Below are 14,269 nucleotides of genomic sequence, written 5' to 3'. Positions count from 1 at the left end.
TAAAAATAGAAAAATGCATGAGTTTCTTGTTCTGTGATGTAAGAAAAGTTTTTTTAAGAGCTCAACTAATTGATTAACTGACTATTCATTTAATTCTATTTAATTTACTCGTAGTGAGCTTTGGAATTTATTTAGTTTAATACTTGTTTTAATCAACAGAAAATAAAAGTTACAAAAAAGTTTCAATTTGTTTTATCGTTATAAATGAGCCAGCATTAAAAAATTTAATCCGAGTTAAATTAATACGTCACACTATCACGGCCACTCGCAGCGGAAACTCGGCGTTGTTAATGAAGAAACTCTTATGGGTTATCTCAATTACTCTGATATTGGTTAGTGAGATATGTTTCATTGTTCGCAGTTACTGAACTGAATTTGGATTAAATCACTATAAAATATAACATAGAAAAGGGAAGCAAGTTCTTTCATGTACTATATATTGTTTGAATTTATATTTCTTTATTACATAACATTAATAATGAAAATAAATAATAATAATTATGATGTTAAAATTGTAAAAAAAAAATTACTATTCAGTAAGTAGGAAACTATTCTGGTATTGAATAGAGGTTCATAAAAAGGATAAATAATTACCATTGCGGTTTCTATTTATCTATTCGTTAAGCGATTTCATCGCTCGCTGGTTCTGATTGAAATTGAATATTTCATGTAACATACAGATTATGTTATAATGAATATAAATAACTGTGAAATTTTCTGTGTTTTACGAACATGTACGTATATAGTATGACTAGTTTAGTTTTAGAGGGAGATTTATTCATCTTAAAAAAAATATTTATTATATACTACCCTTATTCTGTAATATATGCAAAAAAATAAGTCATGTTCGAATAAAATAATGAAAATATAAAGTTCACTTGAACGGATTCGCTATTTGCAATTATTACTCTGAAAAAACATTGTAACAAAGGCAATTGAGTGAAAATAGATGGCAGTTACTGAGTAATAAAATACTATACCGGATAGTATCTAACAGGGGTCGGGGGTCACTGGGGGATAATGTGGGGTGACTATGATTTATTATGAAAATCAGTCAAATTTATATAACTTTGTGATCTTAATAAATTACTTGGGATCATGTTTTACAGTGGTAGCTGGTGTTCGTTTATTTTACTGCCCATTAATATTCTTATGTGTACATGTAGATTGTAGGTATTAAACAAGAATACGTACATTTACTGTATTAAATATATATATATATATATTTCGTTAATTTATTTTCTTGTGAAATTATGGGAATTAAATTCTAAAAGGACTAGAATCAAAGCATACCTTTATCCCCATTCTAAATGCCTTGGAGCTACGTTATCTGACCTCGTTTTACATAATATGAATCGAATACAAGAAAGGTTGATTTGAGATAACCCAAAGCTTGGTAAATTCTTAATATTAAAAAAAAAAACTGGATAAATTCATAACTTTTGGTCAGCCTATCGCTAATAGCGCTATCTGTAAAATGTGTTTCAAATAACCGATTCGTTCTGCTATCTCCACCTTCAGCCGATTATTAGATACCTACTTACATATTTAACACAGAGTAATATTTTCGGGTGCCAGTATAGTAATACGATACTTAAAAAAATATTATTAGGACTGTCTCAAATATTGGTGTAAAGTGTAAAGAGTGTAAAGTGTGACATGTTGCTTGTATCTAAAAACTTTTTTCTTTTTCATGTGTTTTACCTTTTGTTGACGCCCGCGCCGTGAGAACAAACTTCTCCTCTTTTTTATTTATAAAACGTCATCTGTAACAAAGGAATCATTGTTTAAAATGAGTATTTATACGAAATTCTCTTCATTGATATTCATCGTGCTTTCCAAATATTAAAATTAAGATTTATGAGATTCGCCAGAGTAAGCCAGAATGAGTGAAATTTTGCCGTGTAACGTGCTAATTAAAGTCTGAAATTTTGATGGAATTTCTGAAAACAATAAGATGTTTTCAGTATTATTAATGACGCTTTTTTGTTAAATCTGTCACATTAACAGTAATTAGAGCTTGCAGTGTAAGAAGATGCTGAAATTACTTCACAAAGTTTAAGAAATAGGACAGAATTCAAACCTGTAATTGAATAAAAAAATTTACTAATTTTTTTTATCAAACCCTTATAGTACTTCGACTGTCCGATAGATGGCGATTCAAGTATTTTTTGCTTGTTTATTTTGATGTATTTTCGAAACCGCATTTTTTTCACATTATTATTTTGAAATCGCTGCCTCCCGTGACTTCGTCCGAAAAATTATTTTTCATTTCAAATTCCGAATCGATGTGTCTAAATTTGCTGTGTTACACCATTCAAGTTAAAAGAAACTTTAACATTTTCCTTAAGACTAACATTATTTTATATGTTCATACATAAATTCGTCCATTCATACATAGATTCAAAAAACCTTTCATAAAAAGTATTTCAAACCAGTTGTTTAATGAGCGGTTTTAAAGTTTAAATAGCTTTTCTTTAGACGAATAACTTTAATATAATACTGTCATTTGTCACACCACGGCATCCGAGACGTAATGTTAGGACATTTCTCCTCTTTGAGACGATTCACATCATCTGATGTTAGGTAAGCTTGACGGATTGCTCACACAGTTTAGGTTTCGGCTATTTTCTCGCTCGAATAAAAATCCATTACAGTGATTTGTCAAGAATCGAAATCAATATCGGAGTGTGAAAAGAGAAGCTTGACATCACAATCAAGTAGTAATGTGTTAAAAGATAAATTTGCGTTCAGTTTACGAATCATAATTACGAATGGCCTATATCGTAAAAAATATAATATTACGTGTAGTAATGATATCTAAGACTTTCGCGAGTTTTATTCATTTAAATGAAACTAATATATTTCGGATATACTACGCGGATTTTATTATTTATTTAAAACTTCATAATCCCGACGTTTCGGTTACTTTTCAGCAACCGTGATCACGGACAGACGAGATGTATTATGTAGTTTTAAAATAATAAAATCCGCGTAGTATATCCGACATATATTAGTTTCATTTAAACAATACGTGTAGTAAGTATATATACTGATATTATTGCAGCCTATTGGAACAACTTCGAATAAGTTTTTATTTTTTATTTATAATAGTTTTTTAAACTAACTGTAGCTGTAACAGTAAAAAAGTATTGTTTTCTTTACAACATTATTCATGTCCATATTGTTACTTTATATATGTATAAGTTATCGTGAGTGAAATCTTTGGCTAAAGTTAGACTTTCATCCCGTTAACTTCATTTACTTCTGTGGTTTATTGGCCTACTGTAATTTCAATATCTCTCAAATTAAATTAAACAAATCACCACCAGTGCACATTAATATCATTGGAGACCTCTAATGAAAGGTATGGATATTCTTTCACCAAAAAAAATGAAGCCGTTTAAAAAGCAATACGTTTGTAGTGAGCTTATCTTGAAAGAAATCAATTATAGTAAGGAAATTTTAATTTTCTAAGAACATTATGAACTGGTATAACATGTAAGCTATCGTTCGATCTAAATGGCGTGATGACGCCGCCAACGAATCGATATGACGCTGAAATACTTATAACTTGTAAGTATTCCTATTGGAAGCTATAACACTACAAAGTAAGCTTCATAGAGAACTTGATCCATTGTTGAGTCGAAGAGTATAATTAAAAAGTTTTTAATTAAAACAAATTGATACAGGTAGCGACTTATTAGCAAGTTATGCTATGGAAGGGTATAAAGTAGATGGTTATTTGAACTTTGGTTCTTGTTAATTAAACAAATAATTATCGGGCACTCAATATTCAAAACCATATTTATAGTAACGACGAACACTACTAATATTATCACGAACTTTCTCCCAGCGATTGTTTTTTGATACGAAATTATTCGTGTTCCTTTTTTATGTGGAATCTTTAAATATTGAATAGGGAATGTATTGTTTGTTGTAATTCAAAGTTTTGCAAATAAAATAATCATACATGCAGATGAAATGGTTTGAAAATTTACTACTTAGCTCCCAATATAATCGTTTTAGTTTAAAGTTAATCTTATATTATTAAAATGAATTTTTAACTAATTTAAATATAATATTAAAGAGAGCTTATATTATATACGGACTGTTAAGTTTTACGACATTTTGACGGCTTTATTTAAGCCGAATTCTTATGATGTCGTCAGTTTCACTCATTGTTGGAAAAATTTTGAGAACGGATGAGAATGTAGGAATCACGCTTAATACCTTCGGTCTGCGAAGTTATTCTAGTAACTTTGTCTTGTATTTTTTTTTGTGCTTAGTCCCGAAAACTTTTCGTCTTGTAATATTGTGTTCTTTGTAGTTTCGGAGACATCATGAGACAATTAAAAATAAAGGCAAAGTTACAAAAAATAAAGGATTTATTGTTAAGATATATGTTTGGACTATTTATTTTCGATGGCCATAACTGCTTTACTATTTATTAAATTATACACTGACCTGACTAAACTATGTCTGCATTTTCTGTATAAGAGCAAACTTCTCACTTGACTTTCAAATGCTATTTGGTAACCAGTTTAAATACAACTGGACTTTGAAATTAAAAGTTAATAAATAAGAAAATACATTCCAACCGTCGACTACATAGTTAATGAGTTATAGTTTAAAAGTTTTAAACTACATAAAATAAAAAAAAAAGAATACTCTTTGAATCTATTACGAGTAGAATTATTGAGGAGACAAATGGAGCTTTTTATTTAAACAATAAAACACCTGAGTTCAGTTTACTCGGCAAACATAAACATGTTAAGTGTGAAGTGCATGTGAGTAGAAACAAACTGACAAACTACGTTCAGAAACAATGTCGAAGTTTGGTGTCAGTTTTTGTATCAAACAACGTTTCTACCAAAGACTACCAAACTTTATATTCTCGGTTATTAACTAAGTATGCGTTAACGAGAAGTAAATTACAACATAAATGTAAAACTAAAATTGTGCCATAGGGAATTCTTGATCGACTTCAAATCGATATTTTAAGTCCTGTGCTTCATGAATGACTTACAGAACTATCGACCGCTAAGGTCGCCGTCCTATGATTACGTACTAATGACTGGTTGCTTAGAGAATTGTAAAATAGTATTTCTATTATCGATTTTCAGTATTTAGGTTACGAGTTATATACTAACATGCATTTAATTAAAAAAAAAAATGCAAATTTGTTTATAAACGTATCGGTATAGTAGTCATATACTACTGCATAAAAATATGTATAGTAATTGACTAATTATACGCTATAAAAGAACTTAAATTGTGTTACCTGAGTTACGGGAAGAATCGATACTGAATGTTTATGGGAAAACCCAAGGCATGACAGCTTAAATACTTAATGGAAAACCTCATGCAGCGCTGGAAATAAAATGAAAATTTACATCACACACTCTTTATCGTGTACGAGTGTGCACTGAAGTAGTTTTTTCATTGACACGTTGCTTATTTAGAAAAAACATTTCTTTTTCCGTTTATCTGTAATATATGCATATTTTAAACGGAGGTCTATGTACATATATACTTTCTTCATAAGCCACTATCAAATTATGACAGACTATATTTTTTTTGGCGCATAGCTTGAGTTTGTCATAACATCAATTATAAATAATGTATGCACTGAGAGGAACGTCCTTAACAAATTGTTTACGTTGCAACCATATATTATTTGATATCTTATTGTAACACATTGGTAGTATGAAATTTAATTTATAAAATCGTTTCGTTGTATAGACGATTCACTTTTTACTTTTCATTTGTTTTATCTCATTGTAATTTATTGATATAATATACTTCTCATAATAACATCACAGAGCTATTTAAATTAGTACGAGTATACGAATTTCTTATTATGTTTGCTGCAGTACATCGAATACTAAAATGGCTATCTGCGGTACTCTTAGCTTTTACGTCGTTACACAAAAAGTGAATGTTTAAAGTTAAACGGTCTCAATTACTTCCAAGTTGACTTAAATATCCAATTGGCTGGTATTCCAATGGAAGGCGATGTGTAAAACCATGTGTTTTTTGCGGCCTTGGCTCAACATTCCCATCCAAGTCTCGATAGGCGTAACGGTACAGACAGGTAAACTGTACCACGCGATACGCGATAATCAACTTTATTAAGATGTGTAAAAAATATTTACTGCTCTTTGGGATATTTTTATTCATTAATTAAAAAGGTTTAAAGTCATTTTTTATGCTACCAACTTAATAAACAAAATAATATAAGAGTTCGGTGAAAATTTGAACGGCTGTATACCAAAAATCGTCCATATTTACGGACAGTCAATTATGCATGATCATAAAACCGCACATAAAAATTTAATGTTATGCGAGCAAAAACTATAAAATAACGGCAAAAAGAAAACATAATCCTAAACTGCAGGTATGATTTTTCAAACAGTCAAACACAGGCGTCAGCGCGAACGTATTCAGGCTCATTTAATCAAACAATATTTGTCAACGCAAACGTGCGAACACAGATAAAAAAAAATAGAAGTGTAATAACCGAGAGAGGTTCGTTATCTCGTCGCAGACGGCATACGTCTGAATGAGGCTATTCGTGCTAGCGAGAAGCATTTGAGTATCACCCCCCTTAATTAAGAGGGCCGGTGAGTGGTCTGAAGCGTCTAGGTACACAAAACGTATCCCTACGCCTCTTTAAGGAGGCTTTATTCTTTAAATCGTTTACCGCCACGGCAATAAATACATTTTGAGTGTTTTGTTTTGTTTATAAATATGTATATAGTAATAAAATATGTTCGCTTAACTTTTCATTGATGTGTCCATCCGTAAAATGAAGGCTAACGTATTATGTATCCAGGAGATTTCTCTTGAATAGATCTAAGAGGTTTATGTGATCCCATTCATTCTCCTTAGTTACTCTTCCTGGCGTTAAACCGACGTTAGGGGAAGGTATTCAATAGATTTCTTTGTGCTGTCTTGAAGTAATGGCTTTGTGAGAAACCCGCTATCGATGTATTGAGCAATTTGCTTTTATTCCAATTTTATACAGATATATTTTTATATTATTTTGCTCAGATAACTCAGTTGTGCTTTTAACAAAATTAATTGACTTAATATAAATCAATTCGCGGGTTTTATATCATTCATCTGGATTCGATAGTTGTAGCTGAATATTAATATTGTAAAGTCTAAATTAATAGACATAGAAAATAAACTTATTGACATTTTCAGAGTCAAAATATACCTAATGAAGTCACGTTTGAAAATCCGATTTATATGGGATTTTCTATTGTACTTTAGCGCCGTGTTCAGTATTGTTCGGTGAATCACACCAATTTACACAACGACCACCGCTGATGGCCTTCCTCTGTTTCGAATATTAGGTTAAAGTGGAACGAAAGCTACAAAGCACAGGGCTTTTAGGGTTCAATGTTTCCTGGTCGCTCACGTTCTAACGCTGTAATTTTTTCAGTCTATACACAAAGGTGATATTTTTTTTAACTTTTGGTTCTAGATAACTGAAATAATTATAATTACAAACATTTATATAAATATTTTTTTTGTTAACACATTGCCTCTTATACAATAATAATTAATTAATGCTATCGCGAGTAAGGGAAAAAGCTCGTTATATGTGTTCGAGGATTTATCTTTATCGTTATATAACTTTTACTTACAAGGACGTAGACTTTTTGCTCTATACGGTTATTTCTTAGTAATGATATCAATTAAAAATCACAAGGAATTTAAAAAATACGAACAAAATACTATTGAATATGTTATCTTTGTGGTTTATTATATTATTTTAGATTGGGATATCAAATAAATTGAATGTGATGTATGTTTATCTACGATCTATGCAAATGAATATACACTGTGTAAATATTGTAGGATGATTTTTTACAAATTTTTTTGTTGATATTGTTTCTAGACCTGCAATTAAATGACTCTCGGTTGACAGAGCGAGTTGTTATAATGGACGAACATTTTAAAAACAGTTGTATTACAATACTATTCATTATCCTCTAGTTACTTTGTAATAAAAAAAGAAATTATTCGGGCATATTATGTTACTTAAATATTACGAATGAATGAATATTTTAAATATTTCAACAATATTATTTGGTATTTTTTTTAAGTATATTTATTTAATATTAATGAAAATTGCTTTTGTTAAAAAATTCATCAAACATTCGTTTAACCAATCTCATTCACAATCAATTAAATGACCGATTCGTTTTGATTTCATTCAGATAGAGAACCTTTTTTTTCAATAATACAAAAATGAAATGGGATTTATAAATTAAAATTTCATTAAATTTATTAAACGTAATCATAATACAGTTTCTCATCGGCACTCTATGAGTCAAGTGTGAGGCTCTTAAGAGGGAGGCTCCTGACTCAGGTGTTCGTTATACACAGCCTTATTAATTTAGCTTACAACGAAATATTTCCGGTTATTATTTACGACGGCTTTATTGAACGCTATATTTATTAATTGTATGCGGTAATGGTAAAGGGAAATGTTTTGTTTCTTGGGAGTTTTAGATATTTTTCGTCTTAAAACGTTAGTCGAATAAATATGACCGCTTTTAAGTTGTCAATTCTCTTGACATGTCCTTTTCAATTCTGATAATAAAAGAAATTCTACTAACTTCGTTCAAATAAAACTCCGGAATCTATAAAATAGAGCTATGTATTTAATACAATTTTATACAAATTTATATTTATAAAATTTATAATTTAATAATTACAATTTTAAACAAACATAACGTCAGAGTTTATCAATCATTAATTCATTTCATCAGAACTGAATCGAAATCATTGAAATTTAAATGTAAATACGATGTCTATAATGGAATATGAAATATTTATCTATTATGTAGAAAATACATCGGATTGTACGTCTGCGGAGCGGAACAAAGCATGCGAATCGGCGCACAGAAGCAACATTCCTATCCTCCTTCCATTACCGATATTTCTGCCATTTATTGCAGCATATTTTTATTTATAGCAGCATATTTCACTGTTCCTATAAATGTTATATAACATTTAGAATGTAATAAAGAACTATTGATTCGAATGGCCTGTGAGAGCATCCATTGATGTGAGATTTTAGAGCTTTTAACAAATGAAAAACCTGAAAGGATGGACGTGAAAAATAAAGTTCTGTTTCTCTTACACCTGATGCTGTAAAAACTGCTGTTCTTTAAGGACGCTGCATCGTCACTGATGAGATGAATGGAAGCAGTGCGTTTTAGATTACTTTGTTCTTAAGCAACTTATTATCTATTTGTGTTTGTCTTTATACTCTAGTAGTAGATTTTTGTTTTAAATAAATAAACAATGTTTCGTTTATAGTTTCTACGAAAAAAAAATATTATTGTTTGTTTGTCATTGCAGCATATTTTATTACGCAAATTATCGAGGATATTGAGAGAGCCTTAAGGAAATTTGTGACGTAAAAAGATTTTTTGTTGATGTTTTTGTACCCTTTGGGATAATTTTGTTGTAGTATCTACTGAATTTTTCCAAAGTTTTAATTTTATCCTTTTTCTCTTAGTAAGTTTAAATGGAAATAAATAATGTAATCTACCTACAACTGCATTTGGAACACTTAAGAGGAATTTCAATTAAAAAAAATCTTAGTAACTATTTCCTATCCATTAACTAGATTACTGTTAAGTTATTAAGAGCGCTTTGGTTGGTTGAATCTAATTCAGAACATGTATCTTATATATTTTTTTATGTAACTCGTAAATGCAGATATGTTACAATATAAATAAATTATAATTATTCTTATATTAAATAGTATATTATTTTATATCAATGTTTTAAAGAAACTTGATATATCTTAAATTTATCTTTTCTTGATGTAAGCAGGAATAAAATTAAAAAATAGATACTTATCTATTTACTTAGATACTCTTAATATTAAGAGACGATATGAGGTAGTTAGCATATTAGTGGAGACGGTAAAAGCTAGAATAAGATTATTATTGAGATATTTTCTTAAATATAATATTGTATAATATTACATTGAAAATTGTTATGTCAAAGCGAGTATTAATTTTGTAATAAAGCAAGGAGTGTAAGTCAATGGGATAGGGGTTTAGTCGAACACTTTGAAAGATTCCCTGGAAGTCTCAAAACAATTAACTTTTCTGTTTAAAACTTGAGTGTTTAGTTTTAAGCTTCGCATAGAATGATTCAGACGTGATAGGAGAACGTTTGTACTAAGTAATTGCATGTTTACTTTTAAATGGACTATAGCAATAAATGCAATTTAAGAATATTAAAGTAAATATATACTTTAAATATAGATAGGAGATAGTATATAATATTTATTACAAAACAATATTGTATTAACCAAGGTAAAGTCTTTACTATCAGAATATCTGTATCTATGTTTTGACAACACTTTTTATATTATATTTTCTATATACGCTGTGAATTTTACTAAAAAATATACAGATATATTTGTTTGAAAATAATTTATTTTTATTTATGAAAATATTACCATCAAATAGTACATTATGTTAGTCATATTTATAAAATAAGGATATATAAATAATTTCTTTATATATGTATCGGTGCCTCTTTTCAATGGCTGCCCACAAATACGTTTGAAGTGAGTCAAAGTACTTTATAAGCTGATTAGAAAAAATAAGTAATAGCGAAGAAATGTTTTGAAAGTACTCTTTGATTGAGCTTTAAGTAGAGGAAGCCTCAAGTGTTTGAAGGCTCATAGGAATTAAAAAATGTGGTTAAGCTAATTGCAAAACCTCTTGGTATACCTTACGAAAATTATATATAATTTTTGTCCATAAGGTGATATCTTTTGTAATACGCATTTTAAATGCAAAGACGGTGTCCATCAATTAGTTTTTGATGATTTTTAATTTAGAATTATAAAAAAGTCGGTCGATAAACTACTAAAATTGTTTTTTTGTAAGAAGAATCCATTTAACTTATGAAAAAAATAATAAACTTAAAATGAAACTAAAAAGTTGGCCAAATGTTTTCATTACTTCCATTATTTTCAAACTAACGTGGATTCTCTTGAGAACGGCAGCTTTTAGAGGCACGTACGCTATAGCAAACTTCAAACTAGTTTTAAATCGCTTAAAACACTTTCAAGTAAAAATGTTCTAGAATCTAGATAGAAGCTTCAAGAGGCTATTTGGAGTAAAAGTTCAAATATTTAAGCATATAATTTAATTACTTGTGGCCTTGTAAATGTATCATTTTTCTTTGCTTTCTAACAATATACATTTATTATAATGAAGGCTAAGAATACGCCTAAGACCAAATGCTAAAACAATTTCGGCGTTTAAATCACCTTACATTAAATCCTTACTCTCATTATAAAACACGATTTTCAGAAGTTGTTTGAAGCGGATGATCAATTTTTTTTTTGTGTTTTCTTTAAAAATATTTTAAATCGATGCTTCATTCAAAAATACGAAAATATGCGCACAAATCCCGCGAGAGTTAATCATTACGGAATTGGAATGTAATTTGATATAAATACGGTATAAATTTCATTGGAGCACTGTACAGTAATTTGGGAAGCAATTTCCGTTAATACACGCCCTAGGGACTGGTTGCACCCGCGTTTACCTGCACGCTGGCATACTTTGTTTATTTTTAGGGTTGAACCTAAAATACATTATTTAGTTTATATTATTTAGTTTATCTTATTTATTTATTTATTTATTTATTCGAAAGTAACTTTCTATAATATCTGGTAACTCTAAAGGTATGCTTTAATATACTTTAAGACTGAGATACTATTGTTTATATAAAAAAATTTATAGTATATGAATTTTGACACGTTAATGTCTTGTATGAGATAACTACCTGCTTTGAAGATTTTAACTTGTACGGAACCTTAGTTATTTGTTTGCTGCCCCGAAATTTGTGTTTCCTTTTTGTTTTTATCGGTCGTCATCTCGTCGTGCCCGGTTTGCGGTTGTTTGGTTTTGGTTGCTGGTACATGAGCTAGTTAAAGCGATTCCTATATTATTGGATCTGTGGATTTATCTCGTTTATAAAACGTTGTAGATCTCGTTATAAAATATAAATAACACTGAAAATTAATCACGAAGCAGGTAAAGATTTAGTTTAAAGTAATTGTGATTTCTTAAGTTTAGAACGAAATGGTTCTATCATTGAAGATATAGGTAAAGTTAGGAAAGCGATTATTGAATGATATATAAGATTTTCGTCAGTATTAATTTAAATGAAACTAATATTTTTGGTTATAATACGCTTTATTTATCATTTTAGAACCTTTCGGTTACTTTGCAGCAATCGTGATCACGTTAGTATAATACGTTAATAGTTCGAGATAATATTTTGAAAACATCCTGACATCATTATCACGGTCTAGTAAGTGACTGTAGGATATAATATCATTATGGAACTTAATATAAACACGTAGATACAAACGGGCTTACAAGGATGGAGAATCGAGTTTGACGGGAAACATTGGGACGTATCCGGTATAAGCAAATGTTGCCATTACTGTATGATAAATAGACGCAAAATGGTTATTACATGGTAAGTTTATTTTTAAGAATGCTATTATTTTATGATATAAACCTATAGAACTCCTAAGAATTTTATAAAATTCGTATTACGCACGTTGTAACCATATTAAGCTCTTGCTGGAGTATTTTTAAAGTCGATAATTATGGTTTATCGGTATCGTCATTTGATATAATATTATAAAAAAAATGTCTGAATTTAATTAAATATGTCCAGACGAATATAAAAAAAAACATAAATATTATATAAAACTGATTTGGCATAACAAGGATTTATGTCAGGAAAAACTATATAAATACATACATACATATATCAAAAATAAAAATCGTCCGACAATCTTCATATATCTGAGCCAAATTCCAGCCCGTATTTTTTAGTAGTTCTGACATGATGATGTAGACCTTCATCCATCCAAATTTTAATATAAATACTGACAGTAAAATGTTTACATTAAGACAAAAATTCGAATTCCTTAATAGCAAATATGTATGATAAACTGACCATACAAAATGTATGACTAATTATACACATAAATTATAGTAGGGTTTCTAAAGGAAGCTTGATTAAATGATAAATTGCGTCACACGTTCCCACCGGAAGTTACATTAGCACATCTAAGTATATTTTAATTTAAAGTGTTAACATTAAGTTGAAAGCGTTAAACGACAACGAACAAACACGAGTAGGAATCATAAAAACATGAAAGACGAACCGTTTATAAATCAACGATCTCAGTTGCGTCTTTAAAGCTATTGGCATCTGAATATTTCTTTTCCAATGTAGATATTGAAAATAATGATCTCTTAACGTATCATTAAAACTGTCCGCACATTCGTTACACGCGCCTGGATGCAGCGCATTTACTCTGAATAACGTACTATCTATTTCACATAAAGATTTATACGTTTACTTAAAATATTCAATTAGGATTTATTTTTTATAGAATTTATTTAACTTTATATAAAATAGCATTGTGTGTATAATAAATTATAATATAAAATTACAGAAATATGTTAAAATTGAAGTTCGAAATGTTTAGTAAGTCATTTTTATCGAAAAGTTATCTTCCTTTGATTATTTTACCTTTTTGTTGATTTAATTCTATCTACATGTCAGTTTGTGAGATTATCGCATTTATAATATCCACTTGTTTGGTAAAATTAGATATAAAAGTAGGCACATGATCAACGAGACTTTAGTTTACAGTAATTCTTACAAATTTACCACTAACTAGATTATAGCTAGCGATTTCCAGTCCGTACTGGTTAACATAATGAAATTTTCGCGAGTATTCGTTGAAATAATACTAATATTGTTAGGATTTACTACGCGTTTATAGTTATTCTTAACAACATACTCCCGACTTTTCTTACTTTTTAGTTATAACATTATAGCTTTCGATATTGATGTGTGTACATAAATGTTGTTTAATTATATACATGTACAAAATAAATACATCCTTTACATAATATATAATGTATGTTACTTTTTAATACAATTAACGAGCTGTCAGTTTACTTATCTTGTAAGACTATTTACTTCTAACTCTATGTTTGAATCATATACATACAGTCATAAATTGTGGAGACGACGTTACGGTTAATAACTTACGAAATGTGCGATCTCATTGGTGAAGAGGATTTATAGTCTCTCACTGAAATTAAGTTAAATTCTAACGATATGTAATTTCAAATTGCTTTCATTATAGTAATAAAGTTTTTAGTTGTTTTTAATT

The 14,269-nt window shown here is 29.3% G+C and overlaps 1 protein-coding gene across 3 annotated transcripts in view; it reads right to left on the bottom strand.

The window, feature by feature from the left end:
- Positions 1 to 14,269, bottom strand: part of LOC116765803 (protocadherin-like wing polarity protein stan) — a 93,872-nt gene that overhangs the window by 28,063 nt on the left and 51,540 nt on the right. For all 3 annotated transcript variants that reach the window (XR_009752733.1, XM_061521952.1, XM_061521953.1), the window contains exon 4: positions 1,705 to 1,766. The gene's annotated coding sequence lies outside the window, so the exon portion shown is untranslated. The remainder of the gene's footprint in view (positions 1 to 1,704; positions 1,767 to 14,269) is intronic.

This window comes from Danaus plexippus, chromosome 11 (assembly GCF_018135715.1).
Source record: "Danaus plexippus chromosome 11, MEX_DaPlex, whole genome shotgun sequence".
Taxonomy (NCBI): Eukaryota; Metazoa; Arthropoda; class Insecta; order Lepidoptera; family Nymphalidae; genus Danaus; species Danaus plexippus.
This window is presented reverse-complemented; position numbering and strand designations above follow the sequence as displayed.